Raw genomic sequence first — 25,515 nt, forward strand, 5'->3', positions numbered from 1 at the left:
TCAACCATGAACAAATTAGGTCAAAGTTAACCAGTAACAGGGTGTGAGTAGTCTGCTAACTGAAATAACAGATTTTACGACTGTTTGAAAGCACCGGTACTATCAGTTGAAGTACAGTTTCAATATCTTTTTGACATTAAGACAGACTCTTAAAATATTTTGAGGGTTTGGGGGGTATTACAGCTATTGTGTTTATAAATCTTACAGCTCAGGTGGCGTGCACTAGTCTGAGAGCTGCATTATTGCAAAATATTACCCCTTTTCAACTTGAAATCTGTGACCTTTACAATGTTCACACGAAGACAAAATGAGTGAAACTTATGAACTTTTTGAAAAGTGCACCGCACACTAAAAACAGGGAACATTCATCAAATTAACATTGTGCCTTACCACCAAAACTAACATGTTTTGGTTCCAGTGAATTTCACTACTTAGCAAGTAGTTAAAAAGTGAGACGTCTGTGGACACAAATCAGCATGTTACATGCAAAGTAGAGGTGATGATGGCAATCTGTTACTGAATCAAATGGCACAGCAGCATATTTTTTTTCTTTTTTCTTTTTTTTACCATTTTCACCTTGTTACAGCAAGAAACCTCCACAGGTCACTCGCCAGGTGGTTGAGGAATACATATTTTTCCTTAGTTATTGGTGCCCAATCTGTAGACATGGATGACTTAGGCTTTAAAAATCGATTTTACAGTGACTACCATCAACCTCCAGCAACTGCCTGCAGCTAGCTGGGAAATACCTACTTTTCCGTACCAACTGGTCACCAACCAGTTTCTAGGCCTTTGTGACTGGGGCCTAACTTCAGATGGTAGTCGGTAGGATAAATTTGGAAATCAACAAGAAAAAGCTATTCATGCTAAAGATAACAATTAAATGGTGGACATAGGAAGAATGTTTCCCACAGTTAAGGAAGGAGTCAAGACATGCTATGGGTAATAGGGAAGAGCTTACCAGATGACTGGGAAAGTCCTGTAGTTCTTCTAGATCAGGGGTCGGCAACCCTAGGCACGCGTGCCACAGTTGGCATGCGAAGGGTTAACTGATGGCACGACCATAGCTGGACTGGCCATCGGGCATATCGGGCATTTGCCCAGTGGGCCGATGATTTTTTTTTTTTTTTTTTTTTTTTGTAACGGTATAAACAATGAAAGGTGGTGGATTGGCCAGATGTTGGGCGGTGTGTAAAAATAACTCAATTGTTTGGTGGTGGCTATGGCGGAGCTTCCACAGATTCAGTAACATTAGTGGAGGCCAGCAGGTGGATGAGGGAGAAGGGAAGGGAGGCAGGAGGAGGAGAGACCCGAGGCGGGGCCGGTCCGAGTATCAGGTGAACTGAACTTCAGGTAAGAAGTTATGACCTGCAGTCATATGTGTCAGAGATAAACCAAGTTTAGGTGGAGTTTATTTTTGTTGTGCTGACTTTTTACAGTCAGTTACAATAACTCATACTGCATGCTAGCCATAGCTGGACTGGCCATCGGGCATACCGGGCATTTGCCCGGTGGGCCGATGGTGATTTTTCGTTTTTATGGGCCGATGGGGTTTTTTTTGTTGTTGTTTTGTTTTGTTTTGTTTTGTCGTTTTTTTCCGTAACAGTATAAACACTGAAATGTGGTGGATTGGCCAGATGCTGGGAGATGTGTAAAAATAACTCAGTTGTTTGGTGGTGGCTATTGCGGAGCTTCCACAGATTCAGTAACATTAGCAAGTGGTGGAGGCCAGCAGATGCAACACGCTGGCAGGCGGATGACGGAAAGGCAAGAGGAGCAGAGAGGCAGGTGAACTGAACTTCAGGTAAGAAGTTATGACCTGCAGTCTATCTGGGTCAGATATAAACCAAGTTTAGGTGGAGTTTATTTTCGTTGTGCTGACTTTTTACAGTCAGTTACAATAACTCGTACTGCGTACTAGCTAGCATGACGAAGTTTATATACTGCTGGGCGGGTGCTATGATGTTACTGATGTTGAACTTGTTTTATCTTATTTTATTTATAAGGTTAGTTATTAGAGTCTCCAACCATCCCTTAAAAAACTGAATCGTCTCGTATTCAGAGAAAATATTACGCGTTTCGTATTGAGGTGAAAAGGAACACAGTTTGTCCCGGACTTCAGCTACAATGAAAAAGACACAAAGCTGGAGTTATTCTGTCTTTGCTGCACAGCTGCCTCTTCTTCTCTCAGTCTCCCCCCTCTCTCTCCTGTTTCTACTTCAATCATGAAACTGATCAATGATCAGCTGATCGGCTTTTCTCTCTTGTTTATTTATCGCCCACTTTGAGCCAGAAAGAGGAAACCAGCGGATGTCGCGTTAAACAACAGCAGCACGTTTAAGCTTGATCAGCTGTTGTTAGAATTTATTTAATATTAATTTCTAGTATCAGCTGATGTTTGCTGGAGCCACGGCTGTAAAAGCTGCTGGTCATGATATTTTTTTGTATATGTGGTGAGAGGGAAACATGCAGATGAAACCAGGAGATGTCCTTACTGAATCATCAGAGCTGAACAGGTGATGGAGAAACAGGTTTACCTTTTAGGTGACATGAATGAGTTGAAGGGAAGTTATGAACTGTTTCTGAGAGACAAATAACACCAGGATCCTTTTCTATGTAGCTGACGGCTGGTAACTGTGCAGGGGCGGATCTAGCAAAGTTTTGCCAGGGGGCCAGGTAGGGCATTAACAGGGAGAGGGGGGCACAAAGAAATACTTTCTTATTCTCATTTAAAATGTCTGGCTGTTATTAAATAATTATCTGAAGCTTACAACCAAAGTTTTTATCTGATGTAAAATGTATAGAAGTCATACATATACCAACAAGACTGTACATCACTGTCACAACAGCGTTTGTTTTCATTCAAAGGCTTTATGGCTTTTCCTATAATACCTGGTGGGCCGGTCTCTAGTCAAAATGCTGGCTGAGTTAATGCCAGTTAATACAACATCGAAGCAGCTGGAATCCACAGCTGTGCGTGTTCATGGAGCTTGCATTTTCACCTGCTGGACATCACTACCTGACAAGTTTAACTGTCTTCAGAACATTGCAGAGGCCTTATTGACAGTATTTGGCTCTACATGTCTGTGTGAGCAGATTTTCTCTCACATGAGTGTCCTCAGGTAGCCGTCTGAACGCTGGACACTCGGAGACCTGTGTCTCTGAGTGGGAGACCAGAGATCACATTAACATGTGTGTCTCTGTATTAACAAACATGCCATATTGGCTGAGTTTATTTTTCTTATCATTGTTGTGAGGAGACCATAAATAGCATTTGTATTTTCTGTTGTACTTGCTGTTATGGAGTTCTTGTTATGGATAAAAAGTATCTTTTTTTTGTTTCAAAATAGCTGATAACTATTCGCTGATAGCTGCCAACATCTGCGAACAAATATAATTCTATAAAGTGGTTCTATATGTTGTGTAACTGTTCATATAGAGTGTTATTAAATTTATTGCTAATGCAATCATATGGCACTCTGACTTCTGAGGAAATTTTAAATGGCACTCGCCATCAGAAAGGTTGCCTACCCCTGTTCTAGATGAAGAAAATGACTTATAACAATTAGCTAGGAAGAGAGATCAAGCTGGAAAGAATGTGCAGTGGGTTAGGTGATTAAGGACAGAATTGGAGATGTGCTAACAAGTAAAGAGAGAGTGTTGAGATGATGGAAAATTAGCTATTTAGATAAAATGAGATAAAAAGAAGGATGAGTAGAAAAGAAGAAAAGAGTCAATCAGAAAGTGCAAAGGGTTAGTAAGGAGGAAGTGAGATCAACTATGAAGAAGATGAAGAGTGGAAATGCAGTTGGTCAAGATGAGGTACCTGTTGAGGTATGGAGATGTTTAGAGCAGAGGGCAGTGGACTTGAAGTTAGAGGATGCCTGAGAAATGTTACGGATTTTCAAGAACAAGGGTGATGTGCAGATCTGAAGTAACTACAGATGTATAAAGCTGATGAGCCACACCAGCCTTTGGAAAGAATTGTTGAAACTAGGTGAACCAAGGTGATTATCAGTGAGCAGTAGCATGGCTTCATGCTGATCAAGAGCACTACAGATCTGATGTTTGCTATGAAAGTATTGATGGAGAAGTAGAGAGGTTAAAAGGAGTTGTGCTGTGTCTTTCTAGATTTAGCATAAACGTGACATAGGATACCAAGAGAGGAGCTATGGTACAGCATGAGGAAGTCTGGAGTGTCAGAGAAGTATGTGCAGAACATGTAAGAGAACAGTGGGTTAGGGCAGAAATGACAGATGGGTTTCAGGTGGAGGTAGGGCTACATCAGGGCTTGGCTCTGAGTCCCTTCTTGTCTGCAGTGGTGATGGACATGCTGACAGATGAGGTCAGGCAGGAATCAACATGGACTATGCTATTCATAGACGACTTTGTAATATGCAGTGAGAGTAAGGACCAGTTGAAGCAAGCCTGGGCAGGTGGAGGCATGCCTTGGAGAGAAGAGGATTGAAAGTCAGTAGAAACAAAGACAGGATACATGTGTGTGAATGAGAGATAATCAAGGTAGATGACTTTAAATACCAGGGGTAAACAATCCAATGCAACGAGTGCAAGAGAAGTGAAGAAAACAGGGGGTGATTTGTGACAGAGGGATAGCAGCAAGAGAGAAAGGGAAGGTTTACAAGATGGTAGGGAGATGTGCTATGATGTATGGTTTGGAAACAGTGGCACTGAAAAAAAAACAGGAGGCAGAGCTGAAGATGATAGGGTTTTCATTGGGAGAGACCGGAATGGGCAAGAGTAGAAATGAGTACATCAGAGGGACAGCTCAGGTTGAGCGGTTTGGAAGAGTAAGACGTAAGAGAGGCAAGGCTGAGTATGAGCAGAGGAGGGATAGTGGATATAATGTACAACGGATTTGCCGGGCGGGAGGAAAAGTGGAAGACCACAGAGAAGATTCAAGGATGTAGGGAAAGAGGCCATTCAGAGGGTTGGTGCAGCAGAGGAGGATGCTACAGATAGGGTGAGATGAAGTCAGGTGATCTGCTTTGGCAACCCTACCATACCCACCAAGTCATACTTCCCACCCAGATTGTTAGTAATCTCCATTACCTGAACACTGATGCAGTGAATGGGCTGTATCTGACAAAATAGCCTTTAAACTTCTAGAAGTCCTTCTAAAATGAAGATTTGCCACTCTGCAGCCATATTTGCAATATGATTTAACAAAAGAAACAGAGAGAGAGCGACTGAGAGAGAGAGCTCTTTTATTTCAATGTTAAAAACATATGTATGTAATCATCAGCACCCCCTCACACATATACACAAACTCAACCTAATGCTGAAAATGTTCAAATCCCTTGCATTATTCTGTGTCATTATATAAAAAATTGTAAAAACAACAACAACAACAAAAAAATCCCATGGATTTCTAGTCAGGATCTTTGATGTCTTGTCCTTATAACACGTCTCGCACTTTGTTCTTTCCAAGGACATAACACAACCAATGGCACTGATCACTCTGTGGAGCCCTCTGAACACAGTAGGTTACATTTAATATGCAAGAGTGAACATCATAGGACCTGCATTATTTATAGATTATATAGTCTACTCAAGTTAATGTCTCTCTACGATCTTATAAAAGTCTTCCGAATGAATCTTTATTTTTTAACTAACACTACTTTTTAGATGTGTGTTAATAATGTAAACAATGTGACTCTATATGCGTTGTTTCCCTTTAGTGCAGCAAGTTGTAGGTCAAAATGCCACAAGAAAAACCAAATGAATAAATGAGTACAGTTCTGATATAGAGGTCCCATACTGTCGGACCAGAGCAAATTCTCCTCACTGTTTTATTGCTCAGGTTTCTGACATGACTTCCTTTTGCTTAACTTTCATCATGTTTTTTTATTCCTATATAGCATGTCATGACCTTTTGATACACAGTGTAATTCAACAGATGTGTGTATGAAAATTTTTAAAAAAGGGTGTGTGCAGTACATGGGTGTAATAGATTTGGTAGCTTTGTTTTAATGGTGGCAACTACATTCCTTTGTTGTTTTGATGTTGTTTAGGTTCCTGTTACATATAATCCACCAAATCTCTGACTTTGATTTGAAGATAAGTAGATACGGCTGGCAAAAGAAATTCGGCGTAAAGTGAATTACTCTAATATAAAATGAACCCCTGCTTTCCTTCACTCATTAAAAACACCAACCACCACCAAACACACGCCAGTGTATTCCTAGTGCTGGTTGTAAGCCCAGATAGATGGGCTAGCATCAGGAAAGGCATCTGGCATAAAATCTTTGCCAGACCAAACATGAGAATCATCAATAAGATTTCCATACCAGATTCACTGAGGTGGAGAAAAAGACAAAGATTTGTATCTGTGGTTTGCAGACATGTACAATACCAATCTAATATTATGAAAAATTGTTTAAAAAGCAAAAAGTTAGAAATGCAAATTTTACATTTACACTGCTGGGTTAAAAATTACCTTTGAAATGATTTTTATGTGAGAACTACAGTGAGGTATGGTTTCTATTGCATACATCTGCTCCTCAAAAATTGAGCAATCAGGGAAGAATGTCTGTTAATGCTGTTTTTAATCAAGAAATTTTAGAATCTGCTCACATCTGTCTAAAACATCTCGGCACTTTTTTTCTTTTGTCACCAAACACTTATTGATAAAGAAAAAATTAAGGAATCCTAATAAAGTCAGAGAGTATTCAACTAATACCCTTAACTTATAAGCGACTATCAGAAGTGTTTAAAGTAACAGCAACAGCTGACAGAGAGTTTGATCAAATCAGAAAGTGAGACGAGCCTGATGATCGTTGGTGAGCTGCGGTTTTGATTCAGTCCTCATCAGCAACTCAACACTTCCACTCAGTGATTTATTCTGTCTCAAACGATGCAGAAAATTACTTCATCAGAGCTCCCGTGTTAAATGCTTGTTTACTGAAAAGTGCTGGTGTTTTAAATTGAAGTCATTATGGGAGGTTTTGTATCCATTTATACTAAAGTTAGAATTGCAGTTCAATTCACAGTATAAACCAGATGTACTGCCCTAACAAATATTCCACCACTCTTGTTTCGCTCTATGTATCTTACTTACAAGTAACCTTTTTGTTGTTATCAATTTATTTGTATTATTTACGGGAGGCCTCTGCTCATGCTCAACCGACTTCATTTCATTTCGCTCAGGTCTGTGACAAAAATACAAATAATGCTGCTAGTGTAAGTGCAAAATAACAAAACACACACAAAAAAGAAGGGAAGAAAAATCCACACAGTGCCTTCTTTTACTCATGCAGACGGTTGTGGAAAAGCAAAACACAAAAGCTATCAACTAGATATAGATAATATCAACGTAACAGAAAACATCTATCCGTCTATCCATCATCCATGCATCTAGTTTCTTCTGCTTTTCCAATTCTGGGTTGCAAGGATCTGGATCCATATCCCATCTACCACAGGGAGAGAGGTGGAATACACCCTGATCAGTCTGTCACAGGGCTATAAGAACAAATTCATTATTATAACTTTCAGTTAGGCGCTGACATTTTCCTCCTAAAATATGACATGTGGAAAAAAAATACTGAGACACTGTGCAAAATGTAAACACAGAATGCAATAAATCGTATATGAAAATGGTATGAAGACAGCATATTAAACATGACAACTTTAAAAAAATGCTTATTATAAAAGTCTGTGACAAAAAAGGACAGCATTAGTGTAATACTAATGGAAAAAATTGAAAAATTAGTAAAATAACAAATCAATAAGTTGCAATCTCAAACAATTTAGCAACAGTGCTTCTAAAAAAGCAAGTAGTTTGTGAACTTCAACACCTGCAGTATATTGTGTATTTTCACGCATCTGTATACAAGGGATATGCTCAAAAACCAATAGCCTGTGGCTGTGATCATTAAAGGCATTAAAGACAGACACAGTTCTGCATGTTGCTGGCATCAAATCTGAAACGTTTCATCTCGAAAACTGAACAAATCCCTCAACTTTTTTTTGTATCTACAGCTTAGTGCTACCAAAGGTTTTTGGCCACATACCAACTGTTTGCTGCTGGAATCTGTTTAAATTTAGACTGCTAAGAGCTTATGATGGAAAAAAGAAACTGTTTTGGCAATTAGACTTAGAGGATATTCCCTGATGAAAAGGAGATAGGAGAGAATGTTTGTGGGCTTAGGTATTCTGAAAATGATGAGAGGGAAGAAGGGTATAGAATAGTAGGTGAAAAAGTCAGAAAAATGATTAAACTGATGGCTGTTTGATCAATGACCCAACCTCTCTCTAAGCACCTTTCTTTGATTTTCTTTTCCCCCATATCTCTTAAAGTTCTTTTCTAAACGCTCTTATTTTGCCCCTTTTAGCTGTCAATCACTCATTGTACTCATTTAAAAAAGTATGATAAAGATTACTACACAATTTATACTTGTATTATTGCTTCTTTTCCTGCAAGCAGTAACTATGAAAGTGTGTTGGATTGTGTGGACCTGAAGATGTGATTGCTGGCTACAGTCTGCATGCCTTTGTCTTTTTTGTCCTTTTCCCACATGTGCCTTACACCCATAAATGTCCCAACCATTTTCTGTGTCAGTGTCACAGTAAAAGCATGAGTCATATTTGATTCTCCACAGAAGATGCTACAGCAATTTGCCAGCATGAGCCTTTCCCAGCATGTATTGGGCCAGTGAAAGCCTAGAAATGTTGGAATAGGCCTACTCACCAGAGCCGCTTAAGTGAACACGCTCTATGTATGAAAAGAACCCCCAAGTTCTCTTCTTTGACCCCGTCCATAATGTATTGAACTGATTGCCTGACCTCAAAATGACTTTGGATTGTAACTCACCATTGCTATCTACGTCTCTACCAATGAGCTCTCTCATGCTTACGCCTTTCAATCACCAGTCAATCCATTCTTTTCTTTTGAAAAGATAAGTCACTTTCAACACAACTGTATGAAGAGAATCATAAGTCTCTTTTTTTACTCAAGACTTAAATAAAATCCTAATGGCATTGCCTCCTTCATTAAAGAAAACACCAGTGCTTCTGTGTGCTGTGCGAACATTATTCTCTAAGATCACTATAGATCATAATCTAACAGTTTCTGACTTTTTTGTCCCAGATACCTGGAAACTAGAGAAATATGATTACTTAAACTCTGTCAGTGTCAAGAAAATGTTTTTCTTTCTACTTGTTTTCTTGAAATTGTGTTACATTTTTACATAATAGTGGGGATTTTTAACACTTGTTGTTTGCATCCTACACCCATGGATTTTGTTTTCATATTATTCTAGATGGAATTAAAAATATTTCTGGCCAAAGACAGTACTCATTGGAATTGCAAATCAATTTTAGTTAGCCTCCATGCTGAGAGCCAGCAATGTTGACACCACAGATGGCTTTAACTTTTTGGTATTTTATTGGGCACGATATGAAAAATAGGGATGGCAGTTTTCCCATTTGAAAAAGTCCTTAGCAAACTCCCTCCCTTTAGTTCAAAGATGGCCGCTGATGTGAACCCCTGTTTTCAAATGCCAACATGATTAGCCTGCCAAGTGCTGCCTAAACAGATCTACAGTAGAATGGTGCATTGCTGAGAGCCAGAGGCCTTATCCCTTCTGCTAGGCACAGAATTGGTCACCTGCACGTTTGAATCAGGTGCTTGCCCTTGCTGCCCCACACTGGAAGTCAAGATTCCTATGTGATTATTTTTCTGGAGGGTTGTAGCATAAGCTGGTAAGAGTTTTAGTAAAAATGCAGAGTCTGCTGCTGACACACTCCTGTCTGGTCAAAGGAAGAAACAAAAACTAAACCCTCCAGCAAGCCGCTCTAAATTGCCACAGACATCGTGTGAGACTCAGCTTTTTTAAGAGTGAACTTTGGTATAAAAAAAAATTTAAAAAATGTAAGTAACACTGCACCTGTTATTCTAGATGGAAAAAATGGCAAGATTTTCCATGTGACATATTTATTAAAAAAAAAAAACCAAGCTGCACTCTGCTCTAAACACAGCACCACATGAAATCAGCTTTTATCCCAGTGGGTGATAAATTCAATTCGGCTCAATTCAGTTTTAATTATATAGAGCCAAATCATAACAACAGTTGCCTCAAGGTGCTTTATACTGTAAATTAAAGTCCCTACAATAATACAGAGAAACCCCTTATGAGCAAGCACTTGGAGACAGGGAGAAGGAAAAATCCCCTTTTAAGAGGAAGAAACCTCCGGCAGAACCGGGATCAGGGATCAAGGATGACCGGTTAGCAGGTAGGGGGAATTCTACTGAGCAAAATGCAAAGCAGAACTACCTTCCCTGCCCACATTAGGCACACATGTACCACTGACCACTTCATTAGAAATTAAGTTGGGAGTAGTCAACAATAAGCAAATAGCTCGCTGGTAGGTCAACTACATTAATATGTTTTACGGTGATTTAAGTAGCTAGTAGTTTTTAAGTAGTTTTGTCATCATTTCAGTTGTGTAATACTATACTTCAGACAACTCTGAGGTATAAGGAGATGTGAATGGTCGTTGGCTGTGGTTTTCAATGAATTATTTAAACATGAATATATTTCTGTTTAGTATAATTTACTGGGAACCTCAGCCCTAGGTCTGCACTTCAGCAGTTCTTCTTCCGTGTAGTTCCTGAAAAAAAATTATATTGTGACAATGCACTAAAACTTACAGAGAGACAATTTCAACAGAAGGAAACAATTATTTCTAATAATGGCTGTCAGGACTTATTAGTCCTGTGTTGTACTTTGTCTTGTATTTTGTAACATGTGTATAGTATCAATGTGATATTTTTTTATAAAATAGGAGCTATATAAATGTATACGTATAAATATTTCTGATATCTCTCACTTTAATGAAGTCCAGTTCAATGGCACAGCAAGCTACACGTTTAATAATAATCTCTTCACTGTGTCAGTCAAACACAAGTATTACTACCTTAAAAAATGCTTTATTTCTTTGAACTGTTGGATTTCATTCCCAGTGTATCGCACACTGACTGTATCGGAGCATATCAGTGACCATAACATCATATCAGTCATTTGTGCTTCATGTTTTTTCAGTGGAGTGAATATAATTTCATGATCATTAATATTAGAAAAACGTTTTCTCTCCAAGGTCTTTCAAAACAACTTGCAAAATTACTATTATAAAATCTTCTTAGCTGTCCTTTGGCTCAGCCTGACAAGGTTTTCATATTTTAATTTTAATGGTTTGTTTGTTTGTTTCATATACTTAAAAGTCTTCAATGAATTTGGAGAAATTAGGGTTAATGATGCAGCATTCCTTTCATACAAATTTGGGCTACAAGAGGTCCCTTAAAAGTTTTTTCAGAATAGGTTAATAATGGAATGGCGGCCATATCTTTTATCTTATGAGTTCCACTCGTTGGTGGTGACATTTTTTAAGGAACGAGAAAAAAAGAAAAAGAAAACACTCGCAGGATTACTCAGGAAAAAGAATCCATTTCACTGAGCAGCTTTATTGAATATTCCATTGTCAGACATCCTCATCAATCTAGACTTATAATCCATCATTGTCAAGTGAACAATGCATGCATTAATTTGAAGGAATACATTCCTTTTTTCCTTGCACCCGCAGGCAATAATTTTAACAACTGTCAGCAAATTCCTGGAAGCTGTAAGTAGAGCTCAGATCAATTGCCTCCGTAGGAAGGAAGCAATGCGCACATAATACTGGGACGAACTTGATAAAGTTTGTATCATATCCATGCTTAGGAGCAATCAAAATGCACAGCTGCCAGACTTTAAGCAGTGCTTCTAAGACCGAATGGAATATAATGAAAAATACATTTACAGGGAGCTATGGATGGAGAAGCAGAAAAGAACTGAATGAATATTGTGTTCCACCGGAAAAACTGTTACACTCTAACTGTTCACCCTCTATTCATGTGGCACAGGTGGAACAGCATCTCTATTTGTTTTTTGATCTGTTGCAATCTATAATTACTGGTAACACCCTCCTGAGATGTATTGGCCCAACGGATCTACATTAAAACAAAGAATTTTACCTTTTATAAAATAAATACATAAATGATGACTGGATCTTTGGTCAGACAGGCTGCTGACCATGCAGTGCACTGGTGAAGACCCCAGAATGTAGCAGTCTAAAAAAAAATGCTACAGATAGATATAAGTGTAGCCTTAAAGCTACATTTATATTTTTATGGTCCAGTTGAGGCATATGTAACCCAAAGACAAGCTGACAGATATAAAATACCTTTATACCTCATTCAGCCCAGCTCTGAATGGAAAAAGTATATCTGTGTGGATCATGTTATTCAGTCAGCCCTCCTCTTATCCAGGGTTGCATGCCGATCAGATGTCATCCAGCTTTGGTGATCAGGAATAGAAATGAATCCAATGAAACTAAAGTTTAAATGTCATTTTTAACCATTAGGCAGAAAAAGACAGAGAGAAAGAGTAGAAAGAAGGAAATATATATATATATATATATATATATATATATATATATATATATATATATATATATATATATATATATATATATATATTACCAGGTGCAATCCACATAATCTCCACATCCCTGGGATAAAATACAGCATGGACTGGCATCTTTGCCACATAGGTTATACATGTTTTGAAGAGAATGGCACACGATGAAGCTATTGTTCTAAAACCGATATGACAAATCCATTCCCATATTCAGCATACACTAATCAACATTTCAAATTGTAACACAAGCTTTTAGAACAGCTGCTTGCTGCTGGAAACTGCTCCTTGAAATGAGGTTAATGAGTCCTAAACTATACAGCAAATGTACCATAAAAGCAGAAAAATGAGCTAAAACAGGCTGAAAAACGAATCATCCCAAAGGACAGTTTAAATTAGAGGATGTCTTAATGATGATGATTACACATATTTGTGATAAGTAAGTGTTATTCAAACAGGTTACACATTAAAAAATCAGCGTGTAAAAGCTGGATGTGTATTAATACTACAATGAGGACTCCTTGACTCCTGAGGTGAAGGGATGACTCAAATGATTATTTCCCACGATTCTCTGTTGGGTGACAATGACTTGCCTGCAGGGAGCGGAAAAATCATTTGAATGTGCATTTACCATATGTGTTGCTGTGTGATGGCACTCATTTATGTCTGAATTTATATCTGCATTATTAAGCAAATATATATAAAGGCAAAGTTATATTCCATATTTCAAAACTTGCTTATTTCTCTGGTGTCACTTCACACTCTGACTGCTTGGTAGGGACAAATATTGTGAAGGAAAGCAAATCAGCTGCTTGTTTTTTGTTTTTTTAAAGGAATAGCCCTTTTTTAATTTACCATAAGATGTTTCTAAGCACCAAGATAAACTTTCCACAGACACTTTTTCTGCTTCATTTGCACTCAGCTCTGTTTTTGTCAAGCTCATCAGTTTTTGGCTATGTCAAAAGCTCTTCCTTTCTAATGGATTTTCTGCTAACAGATTTTCTATTTACGATAAGAGGATGCTCCTAGTCTTTAAAGGCCCAATTGAATGTTGATGGGAGCAGCTATATTCTAAACAGTTTAGCAGAATTTTTGCATAGCTTTAAAATAAACTACCAAAGAAAAAGAAAGAAAATACATAAGGGTTTTTGTTATCATGTATGCATGGTATATTTATTTCACAGGATATTAAAAATTTCACACTTAAGCACAACTCATAATTGCATGCATTGCTGTAGACTTGCAAGAGCAGGTGTATGAATTTTTACCTTTTAATTATAGTTTTATGCGTTTTCTCTGCTCAGTGCAGATTTACAGAAAATGCTCAGAGGATATAGTAGCCTATCAGTACCATCAGTGCAATGCAATTTGCATATGGACAGATCTAACTATTTTAATTTGGTATTGACACAGAGGTTATGTCAGATTTTGGCAGTGCTAGAATCTATATGCCTCGCCTGCAACCTACACACTGTTAAACTTTGCCCATTATATGGCTAGACATAAATATCGATGGAAAACGGAAGGGAAATTCAATAAGGTGGCACAATGTCAAAAACAAAATAAAATATATTTTCTTTTTCTTGGCATGTTTATGAGCACTTGTATGAATCAAAATCTATTATTTTCTCTTCTTTTGTGTTACTCTCTACCAACTCTTGAGGGAACTTGGCTCTGGCGGATGCTCCATTAATTTCAACAGCTAGTGTCTAATTGCATCTGTCTGTCTCTAATTTCGTGCAGGGCAGGTGATAGCATGCAGGTGATCTATTGGACTTTTTCACTGAAAACCCACCTGCTGTGGCTGGAAGCAACCTGGATGAAATGGTGAGCCAAAAAACAAAGCTGAGGACCGTTAAACCACAACAATAGGGTAATACAAAGTGATAAAAAGGCCTAAGCAGTCAAATGAAAACTTCACGTCATGTTGTTACACTCCACCTACTGTGGTGTATTGACAGCTGTGATTTTTGAGGTAGAGCAAGTTGGTCACTGATTTGATCACCAGCTTCTTTGGTCAGTATGTCTTTGGCACAATTTTGAACCCCAAAAGCTGCTCTCAATGTGCCATGAGTTTGTGATTGTGCTGTAGTGTAAACTGCTTTAAGCTGTCCATAAGGCTAGAACAACCCTTTATAAATTAGGTATACTCTGAGAAGTTACTCTTACGATACCTTTCAGCATGAAACTTATGAAAACACAGCGGTTCTTTTTTTAGTGTTAAACCATCCAACATCCAACCAAGCTTTACGCTTGTTTCCTGTCAAAATATATTAATATTTGAAATAAATGGTCAACCACCACCGATTAAATGACTTTTGAGTATTATGGCATTCTATCACGTCTGGCGGGGCAGATGGCGTGGAAGGAATGAAGTGAGGACCCAAGTGCAGGCAAACGGGGATGAGGGTGGAATGATAAACAAAACATGAGCCTTTATTTTGGAGGCTGAAATACAGCAGGAGGAACACAGAGGATGACAAGGAGGGGCAGAGGACAGCACACACTATATATACATACCAGGTAACAAGGGGGGAATACACAACAGGCGGGAGACATGGCTGGGATTAATATGACATAACAAGACATGGGAAGCAGAGCAAGAAACACTGACGTAGGACACTGACTACCAAAGTAAAACAGGAAGTACAAGACAATTTATAAAGACGCAGACTTGACAGTGACACGTGGAAACATGACAGACTCCGGAAAAGAGGGAACATGAAACACAGAGACAAAGTAACTAGAGGTGGAACATAGAGAAGACATAAAGACAGAAAACTACAACACACTGAGAACAGAAACAGAACAGAAACCTAGAAACCACGAACAGTAAATATAATACAAAACAGAAACCCATAATTCAAGGAGTATAAAACGCTGGTTCACCGACCCAGGACCACGACGCATTCCTACTATAAACTGAGTCAATTTACCATCTGGGTAAATGTTGAAATTTGCTAATCACTATCTTTATTTGCACTGTGTTTCCAAATCTAATGTACTTTGCTCAAACTTCAGTTGGTCTTAAACTCAGTATAATAAACAGTGAAGACAGCCACAGTAACATAACCAAAAAGAACAAATCAAAAAGGTGCTAAGATTTGCTTCTAGAAGGGCCTGGATACCCTGTATAACACAAACAGAATAAAAATGACAGTAAGAAATCATAACCCACCCCTAGAAATCCCTAAAGAGCATCAAATCTTGAGGTAAGCCTGCTGGATATAAAACTGACTGGTCGGAGACTGGTCAGTTTTATATCACAGGTTAATGATCCAGATAAAATGTCAGTCCCTTTTGGGAGCTTTGTGCTCTGCAGTTACCTTTGTTTTATTTTGCCATGATCATTATTTTTGTTTTTACTCTAGCTTTACCTTCACTAGTCTGTCTCAATGCTACAGTATTGTTTGGAATGTTCATGCTGTTGGCACACCGATATTCTTAATCACACTGAGAAAAGGAAAACAATGGGAATGGTAGATGTTTCGTTTTTTTTATTATTTTAGCCCCTTGCTAGGTAGTTTCTAGGCAACATGATTATGTCAAAATATTTAATGTAAATAGGGACCTTCAAGAGCCTAAGATGTACCTGTGTGTCAAGTTTGGCTGCTTTACTTCTTCTGGTTTTGGAGGAGTTCACAATCAAAGAAAGAAACAACCAGACAGATTAAAATTTGGTTCAGGTACCAAAACTACTGATAAGGTTTAAAAAGTGATAGTCTTTTGGAATAGAATAAGTACCTTCACAACATTAATAAAAGCCAGTGCATTTAAATGGGACAACAAATGTTCCTGAGGGGTGTACTACAAAGCGAGATTAATGGGTTAGCCAGCTGTTTCTGCTTAAAGTCAGAGTTTTCAATGTCAAGAAAGTGGCTCTCATTTCACCTGTGTAATCACCATGGTAACTTGTGCTGAACACATAACCTGGCTGGGACCAGCACCACTTGTCACTTATTCTTTTATTTACAGTATGTTTTACGTGCAATATAGATTCTCTGCTGGGTGAGTGTTAAACTGCATTATTATGTATTAAATCAGTGAGGCAGACAATGTGGTGCCAAGTCTCTTTTACTCTGTGGGAGCACAGAACACACACCAAGAATACCTGTTCAGTCAGTAAAATGAATGAAATCACTTTGGTTTTTTGACAAACTAAAGCAGTTTCCATGTCTTCATTATGAGGCTGTGGGACAGTAACATTTAATGATTAAATGTATCCAGTTTAAAGTTTCAGAGCTCTAATCTGTCACCTTAGAAACAAACAGCAGCACTGAGAGTGCACTCAGCCATAAAATAATTAACTTGAATTAACATATTTATTTTACCGCTCCATGCACTAAATCCCGAGATTAACAGTTTTCTGTAGGAATAATCTCTTGTCTTATTTGAAGCAGTGTTGTATTTTACTCTTGTACTTGTGTGTTCTCCTTATATTTTTAATCACCATTTTATAATCATCATCATCTGATAACACCTGATTAGAGAAGGGATCATTCTGAGTCACATGACCCACAAAATACCCTGCTTAACACTGAAAGCTGATAGGCAGCAAAGGCCTGGCTATATTGAACTTCATTTGTAATTTACCCCTCTGAGCAAATGACCATATGTGGATGAGTTTGAATTACCATATTTTTCGGACCATAAGGCGCACCGGATTATAAGGCGCATTAAGTGAAACAAAACAGTCAGATGAGTCAAACTTTACTCAACTCATTCTTCTTGCTTCCTCCACTACCGTATCATTAAATCATGAATGCTGAATTCTCTCACAGCTGCTCTATTCCCATTTTGTTGCAGTATATTAATGACTAACCTATTGTGGATGGATTATCTCAGTTGTTCTCCTGACTGAAGTTTGGTCCGTTTACAGCATCCTGCCATGCGATTGCATTTGTCCCTAACCATCGGGAACCCTCATGTTAACTTTTATAGAGTAGAAAAAAGCTAGCATTCATCCTCCAGCTTCACTGTGTTTATGTTATGCTAACATAGCTATGTCCCTAGTCCTACATAGCATGCAGGTCTTACCCGGATCTGGTGTCAAGCTGGCACTTCTGGCTGACTTCTGGCATGATAAGTGGTATGTCATCCAGATATGGCATGGATGTGGGCCAGGTCTGGCAATGATGCCACTATTTATGTTCCCATTTTCATATTTTAGTTATAAGACCCAAATGCCATGTTGCAATACTATACTGCTATGGTAGCCAACGTTTCAAATGCGGGTTTGAAAGGTTTGTGAGTGTACACTTTATCCAAAACCTAGTGAGGGTTTACTCACATTTACCACTGGGTGGCTGTAGCTCAGGAGGTAGAGCATGTCTCCTGCTGATCAGTGGTTCTGTCCCTGTGTGATCCTCCAGTCTGCATGTGAAGAGAGTGAAGTGTGAATGTGTATGAATGTAGTTAGGAAGCACTCAATTTTGCGTGTGCGATTGGGTGAATGTGGCATGTTGTATAGAGCGCTTTGAGTACTGGGAGAGTAGAAAAGCGTTTTGTAACAATCAGTCCATTCACTGTCTGAACAGAGTTTTGTCATGTTACTTTTGCACTTCTATGTTCTAGCACATGTTGTTATGACATGGCTTGATTAAGGTATACATTAGGCTGACATCTGGGGCCAGAGCTGAAACTGTTCTGGGCCAGCACAGGACCACCAGTGTGTCTGCAGCTGGCCTTGTCCTGCCCATGTGTGGGACACCTCTGGCAAACCAGATCTGGGCCACCAAAGGGCCGTCATTCTTTGCGGTATGTGGGCCACGTGTAAGAACATTGTGTGGACCAGATCTGGGCCATACCAATTTTGCTATGTGGGGTGATCACATAGCACATCATTATATACCAGCTAGCCCAACTTCAGTAACCCTCCAAAAGTCACAGCTGTTTAGTTTTCTGTCTTCATTTATCTTGGAAGTGATAGCAGAGCTGTACCTTTTTATTCTTCAGAAATCTCTCAGTCAGAACATGGTATATCATGTTTAGGTGGAAACTAGCGAGCTAACTTCCTGCTAACTTCTAACTCCGTTAAATTTAATACATTCCATTTTCATGGATGCCTGGATGTTAAACTTAATTGTTACACCTGGTAAAGCAGCAACGCTGATCATTTTATTAAAGATGGAATAATTTAGACAGTTTTTAACTCTCAGTGATGCCGCAGTGTTTGTTTGACTTTGGCACCTGAAGCGGACCGAGTTTTGGACCCAGATTACTCCACGAGGCTCCTGACTACGGTAGCCGGCTTCGTAGCTTACCAAGGTCATACTAAAACATTTTTTGACAGATTTTTGAGCGCTGTGTACCACATAAAATCGGTTCAAGGTCAGTAAGCACAATCAGTATTCATACATATGGCGCACCTGATTATAAGGCGCACTCTCCATTTTTGAGAAAATTAAAGGATTTTACGTGCGCCTTATAGTCCGAAAAATACGGTATTGCTGTAAACATATAAGTCATGACACCTACACAAAAGTACTTTGTAAAGTGCTTTAAATCCTCAAGTAGAGTAGAGAAGCTATAAGAACCAGTCCACTTACTTATGAGTACAGCATCTCTGAGACATCTGTCATTTCACTACACATCTATAAATTAGATTGAACCAGTTCCTGTTTTGAATTATTCAGCATTTCACCACAGAACATTTAGGGTGAATATGAGCATGTTTTATAAGGAAACTAGTGTGAGTCACACACACTGCTTACAGTGGAATACTTACTCGCAATGCATTCAGGATGGTGTTCCGGTGGAGAACAGTAACATGTTTTTGACAAGTGTAAGCACATGAGCAATAATTTGGATTTATACCTGACAGTTTTTCACCAAAAATGTCTGAAATAGTCCCTTTCTTCACCTGTGAATCATCCTTACTTGTCTGATTTGCTTACTGGCCAGGATAGAAACATCCTAGTTATTTATGTACAATTTCTTCACAGCAGTGTGAGCAAATGAACCACAGGGTCAGGAAATAAACAGTAGGCGGCAGGTTAATGACATGTCATCAAGTCCCTGTACAAAGTTTTTGGTAGTTTCCTCTCAGACAGGTTTTCTAAAATTAATTAAAAGAAACATGTTGTAATGGGAACAGGGGGGAACAGGGAACAATCAGGAAATGAATGGGCAACAGACTTTTTCATGACTAATCTTCCAAACATATGTTTGACTTTGTTTCCTCACATGATGTTGCGTCCAAATCCAAAATGAACTATTAAAATGAGTTTGAAGCAGCCCATTAATATGAAGGCAGACTGCTACAGCCACTGTATTTGAGTCAAATATGAGAGCAATCAAAAAGAACTACCTCCTCATCAATAAACCACAACGATCCCATCCATCTCTCTAGAGCTATGATGGATAGACATGGACCAGTCTAATTAAAGGATGAATTATGGAATGGATTCAATTCATCACTATTCTGTCATTGCTATTAAATTCACAGTCAGTCCCATTTTTCCATATCTGGGTTGCGCCGCTTTTCTGCAACTATCAATCATATATCAAGAAAAAAAATTTAGTCCCAGCAGGGGATCTTATGTAGTTTATCTGGGCCAAACTTCTGGTAGAACAACTCTCTGCTTTAGGTATTCATGTTAAGACAGGACTAATGCATAATGATCCCCAGTGTACATACTGATGAACCCTTTAAGCTGCATATGGCAGGCAATATGGCATTAGAACAAACATGCTGGGAGAGTCTATTGAATGGTTTTACAGCCGATTGTCCACACACACACACACACACACACACACACACACAAATAAAATGTACCTTTTGCGCACACATTAGCATAGAAACGGGCATAGCCATGTATTATTTCAGAGACAAAAACACACCTGCTCTCTGGAGGAAGACTTGTTAGGATATTAGTGATTAGGTTGGCCATGCTGTACATAAATATAAATAATAATAATAATAAACGCCTACTAGCAACACCTTGCATCTACATTTTAAGAGATTTACCCTATGTACAAGATGCTGAGCTACAGGTCAGTTAACACTCTCTGTCAAAAGAACAACAAACTCAAAGAGGGCACTTGAAGGAGACAGCTGGCATTGAAAAAAAAGGCCAAATGTATCATTGCCCTTAAGTGTCCCTTTCTTGAGAAATGTGGGGAAGATAATAAGCCCCTGTCACAATTCTTGAACAAACAAGCCAAGATTAGATCACAGTCTTCGAATACAAAACAACATTCAGGTGTTGCTGTCATTTCATGTCCAGTGCTGCGTACCTCAGCACCTAAAAGGAATTCTTGTGTGAGCGCATACGTGCTTCTGAGTTTCTGTGAATGCGCACGTGTTCATCTGTATGTAAAGTGGGAAATCTATTATACAGTAGAACACACAAGAAAGAGAGAGCACGAGAGAGAGAGGGAATGTGAGCCAGTGCCTCAGGCTCAGTGTAGTTTTATTAGTGGGGGTGTTGAAGAAGTGGGGTGCAGTAGAATGGACCACTGCAATCTGCTATTTTTTTCCTCCCTGCAAAATTATGCAAACTCCAAAATCTCTTGAATTTCAATCCTTTGCGAGATACTAACACCATGACTTTGGAAACAGCTCAGCGGCACCTTGAAAAGTGACTACTCTTACTCACAACAGACTGATTTACAAATTCCAGTTCCTGAAATCCATTTTTGTGGACAAGTTTCTGAAGAAAGTTGGTCCTTTTTGTTTTGAAATAACCCCAGTCATATTTGTTTTGTTTTACCTTCCCAGCAGATTCACTGGATCTTATAGTTGTTATTGGTTTATGGGGCTGCTGGTGTTACCCCAGCTATGTGAAACTAAACTTTTACATATGTCATATACTGTATATGGCTTTCAGCAGCATTTTCATACGATGTGGTAAAGTGATGCCTGGATTTCTCTCCTTCACTCCACGTGTGTCCTAACCTCTACTTACCTTTTACTGAATGTGTTGCCTTCCTCTGGTTCCCTCACTCTGTCAACTGACACACCTGCATCGAGTCTCTGTTCACCTCCTGCTCCTTAATCAGATCGTTCCATGTATTTATGATTGAGTCTGAGTCAGCCTCTTAGTTTATTCTTAGTAAAAGTTTAGTTCTTGTTAACTGGATGATCCTGCCAAAGACTTCTCTTTACCTCTCCCACCTCTGTGGGACCCTTGTGTGTCAGCTAGTGTCTCATGATTTTGTAGTGGCTTTCTGGATTCACTGCCTGCCCACACCTCTGCTGAATACTTATCAGATACCTGTCTGTAAAATACTTACCTGAATGAATATTTACCCTATACCTACTTTTGCAGTCCTTATCTGAATTCCTTTGTTAGCTCACTCTAAATAATCTCTTTAACTGTTTCCTGCATTTGAGTCCACTTAACACATCTTAAATGCATCAATATTAACTGATAACCACCAGCAGCTTCATTAGAAGGGGATGGTTAGGAATCTGAAAATATTAGGTATATTAGAATGAATTAACATTAAACAATTCTTATAAATGTTAGTTTTGTCTAAGTGCTTTTCAATACTTAGAATTCAAGAACCAGTACCCATTCAATTCTGGCTCTTAAAATATGTCCTTTAGATTCTATTCATAACCATTTTGGAAAGAACTCCCAGGCACAGTCAGGGACCCTTTTCCATGGTCTCTGGCTCATATCTTTGCTTTTCACAGATGTCTTGTTAGCTTCATCAAACAGTGAATTAGCACCTCTAATTCTGAGGCAGTATTTCCTAGCCAGTAAAATGCTGGTTTTCCCACTTTGGATTTTAATTGGTTGGTGCCTCAAGTGCATGACTTCATGTATTTTGTGTTTCTGTCCACAAGTAAAGTGAGAGAGTGGAGTGGGTGATTAACAGATGGATTGGAGCAGGATCTGCAGTGATACACACATCATGCTGGTTTACTGTAATGAAGATAAATCTAAGCGTGAAAGCGATGCACAATATTTGTTGGTCAGTTGTCCTTGGTACCCCTACCTATAACTTAAAAATTCTTAAAATTGTGTGTGACAGGAGTGATGGACCCGACCACATATTTCACACTTTCAAACACTTTTCTTTATTCTCAGTTGCTGCTTCAACACACCTCAGCTGCAGCTTTTCAGCTGCCAGCCACACGTACACAACAACAACCTCAGGACCCAGTTCATTCTTTTTAAGCCGGTGAGGCATGATTGCTGATGGAGCTCTGGTGTGTGGGTCTCCCCTGCAGCCACGCCACAAACCACGTCCGCCACAAAGTGATAGCGAGTTTCCTTCAAAAAATGTCTGGACTCACAAATACAGATGGATGATGACTTATGTCATGTGCAAGGCACTCACAACCAGTGTTGGGTAAGTTACTTTAAATTAGTAACTTAGTTACATTACTAGTTACTTCTCTAAAAAAGTAACTCAGTTACTTCAAGTTACTCGTTACTTTCAGAGTAACTAGTTACTAGGGAAAGTAACTTTGGTTTTACTCAGAATTCTCTTGTTAATGTGTTGCTTTCGTAACTGGATACCCAGCAAGTTTGCCAGTCTTCTATCTTGCTTACTTGCCACAAGTGCACTGTGCCACCTACCAATAGAAAGGAAAAAATAATGTGCATATTTCCATGAGAGAAATCCCACGCCTGGACCGTCGTTGACCACCGCCATGATTCTAGCCTGCTTTTTACATCCAACACAAAAACTGCAGTCGTGGTGCTTTTGATTGTACTCAGAACTTGGAAATTCTGCCTTCTGAATAGGAAGATGTAGGTAACACCAGACTGCAGATGAGCTGCATACAGAGCTGGACTGGGACAAAACAATCGTCCCGGGCATTTTGACTAGAGACCGGCCCACCATTATAGGAAAAATCATAAAGCCTTTGAATGAAAATAAACACTGTTGTGACAGTGATGTACACTGTTCTGATGGTATATATGTATCAATCTATCAATTGTTTGTTGTAAGACTCAGATAATTATTTTTTTTTTTTAAAAGCGAGACATTTTAAATGAGAATAAGAAAGAAAAGTATTTCTTTGTCCCCCCTTTCCCTGTTAATGCCCTACCTGGCCCCTGGCATCACTTTGCTAGACCCGCCCCTGCACAGTTACCAGCTGTCAGCTACATAGAAAAGGATCCTGGTGTTATTTGTCTCTCAGAAACAGTTCATAACTTCCTTCAACTCATTCATGTCACCTAAAAGGTAAACCTGTTTCTCCATCACCTGTTCAGCTCTGATGATTCAGTAAGGACATCTCCTGGTTTCATCTTCATGTTTCCCTCTCACCAGATAACCAAACCGATATCATGACCAGCAGCTTTACAGCTGTGGCTCCAGCAAACATCAGCTGATACTAGAAATTAATATTAAATAAATTCTAACAACAGCTGATCAAGCTTAAACGTGCTGCTGTTGTTTAACGCACATCCGCTGGTTTCCTCTTTCTGGCGCAAAGTGGGCGATAAATAAACAAGAGAGAAAAGCCGATCAGCTGATCATTGATCAGTTTCGTGATTGAAGTAGAAACAGGAGAGAATGAGAGAAGAAGAGGCAGCTGTGCAGCTTCAGCTTTGTGTCTTTTTCATTGTAGCTGAAGTCCGGGACAAACTGTGTTCCTTTTCACCTCAGTACGAAACGCGTAATATTTTCTCTGAATACCAGACGATTCTGTTTTTAGGGGACGGTTGGCAACTCTAATAATTAACCGTATGAACAAAATAAAGTTCAACATCAGTAACATAGCACCCACCCAGCTGTATAGAAACTCCGTCATGCTAGCTAGCACGCAGTACGAAAAAGTCAGCATACCGAAAATAAACTCCACCTAAACTTGGTTTATATCTGACCCAGATAGACTGCAGGTCATAACTTCTTACCTGAAGTTCAGTTCACCTGACACGCGGACCGGCGGCCGCTTCGGGTCTCTCCTCTTGCCTCCCTTTTCCTTCATCCACCTGCTGGCCTCCACCACTTGCTAATGTTATTGAATCTGTGGAAGCTCCGCGATATCCACCACACGAAGTAACGAGTAACGAGCCTATCTAAATCCCAGTAACGAGTAACGCGTTCCTGGTTTTGGCATAATAACTAGTTACCGTGCTCGTTACCACAATAATAACGTAGTTACTGTAACGCGTTACTTAATAACGCGTTAGTCCCAACACTGCTCACAACAGCGCTGCTGCTGCCCTTCTGTCAGTTGGTCAGACTAGGACACCTTACAGATGCATCCTAAGCGAGGTGTTTTGGGACTAGAGCTTGGAAAAACATTCTCTTTTTTTATTTAATTTGTGAATGCCATGACAGCAAATACAGGATTACCGTGATACCTAATAGTCACCAGATGTTATTTCTATCTAAGTTAAAACACACAGATGAAAGTGAGAGCTAAATGCAGAGAAATGACTTGGGAAAGTGATCATCCATCCATCAAATCATATTGTTACATGAAAGTACATTTAATTTGTGATTTAATAAGAAACAAAACTTTAATATGAGATCCTTTATCATTTACTGTGAATGTATAATGGTGAAATATACTGTAAAAAGAAACAATCCACAAAAACATACCGGCTTGTAGAAATGGCCTCAATGAGATGTAAATCTCTTAAAATTTATGAGATAGGCATGGATTACTGTGTGTGAAAATTTACACTTGCATGAAAAGCAAATAAAAACAAATGTCTACCCACGTTCACCAAGAAATTCCTGCATAAACCAGAACTTTTGTGTGCATGTGTGTGTGTGTGTGTGTTTGTGTGTGTAAATCAGCAGTTTTTGCATAAACTGGAGCTTCAGCAGAACTCTCCTGGGATCCATCTGCAAGCTTTATGCTATGATATTTAGCCTTTAAGGATGCATGAGGCTGGTAATAAAGTGCTGGATCATTTGTAGTGTAACAGAAGAGAGGATGGCATTTGCAGTGGATTTGCAGAGGTGAGTCAGAGGTCACAGCACATGTTGGCCTGTTCTGCTCACCAGTGAGTCTAACCTTTGCTGGGCTCCATTAGTGACAGGAACAGTCTCTTGGGGTGGAACAGGGTGAAAGAAAATGAACAGCTGGACTGATTTCCTGTCTCCATGCTGTTTGATGCTTGGG

The 25,515-nt window shown here is 39.1% G+C and overlaps 1 long non-coding RNA gene across 2 annotated transcripts in view; it reads left to right on the plus strand.

The window, feature by feature from the left end:
* Window positions 1-1,327: 1,327 nt before the first annotated feature.
* Window positions 1,328-25,515, plus strand: part of LOC120434058 — a 41,195-nt gene continuing 17,007 nt past the window's right edge. The window contains exons 1-2 of one of the 2 annotated variants that reach the window (XR_005608916.1): window positions 1,328-1,353; window positions 14,214-14,297. This is a non-coding gene — a long non-coding RNA (uncharacterized LOC120434058). Of the gene's footprint in view, window positions 1,354-1,729; window positions 1,805-14,213; window positions 14,298-25,515 lie in introns of those variants that run through there. The other variant, XR_005608915.1, reaches the window with a different exon arrangement.

This window comes from Oreochromis aureus, linkage group 17 (assembly GCF_013358895.1).
Source record: "Oreochromis aureus strain Israel breed Guangdong linkage group 17, ZZ_aureus, whole genome shotgun sequence".
In the NCBI taxonomy this organism is placed as follows: Eukaryota; Metazoa; Chordata; class Actinopteri; order Cichliformes; family Cichlidae; genus Oreochromis; species Oreochromis aureus.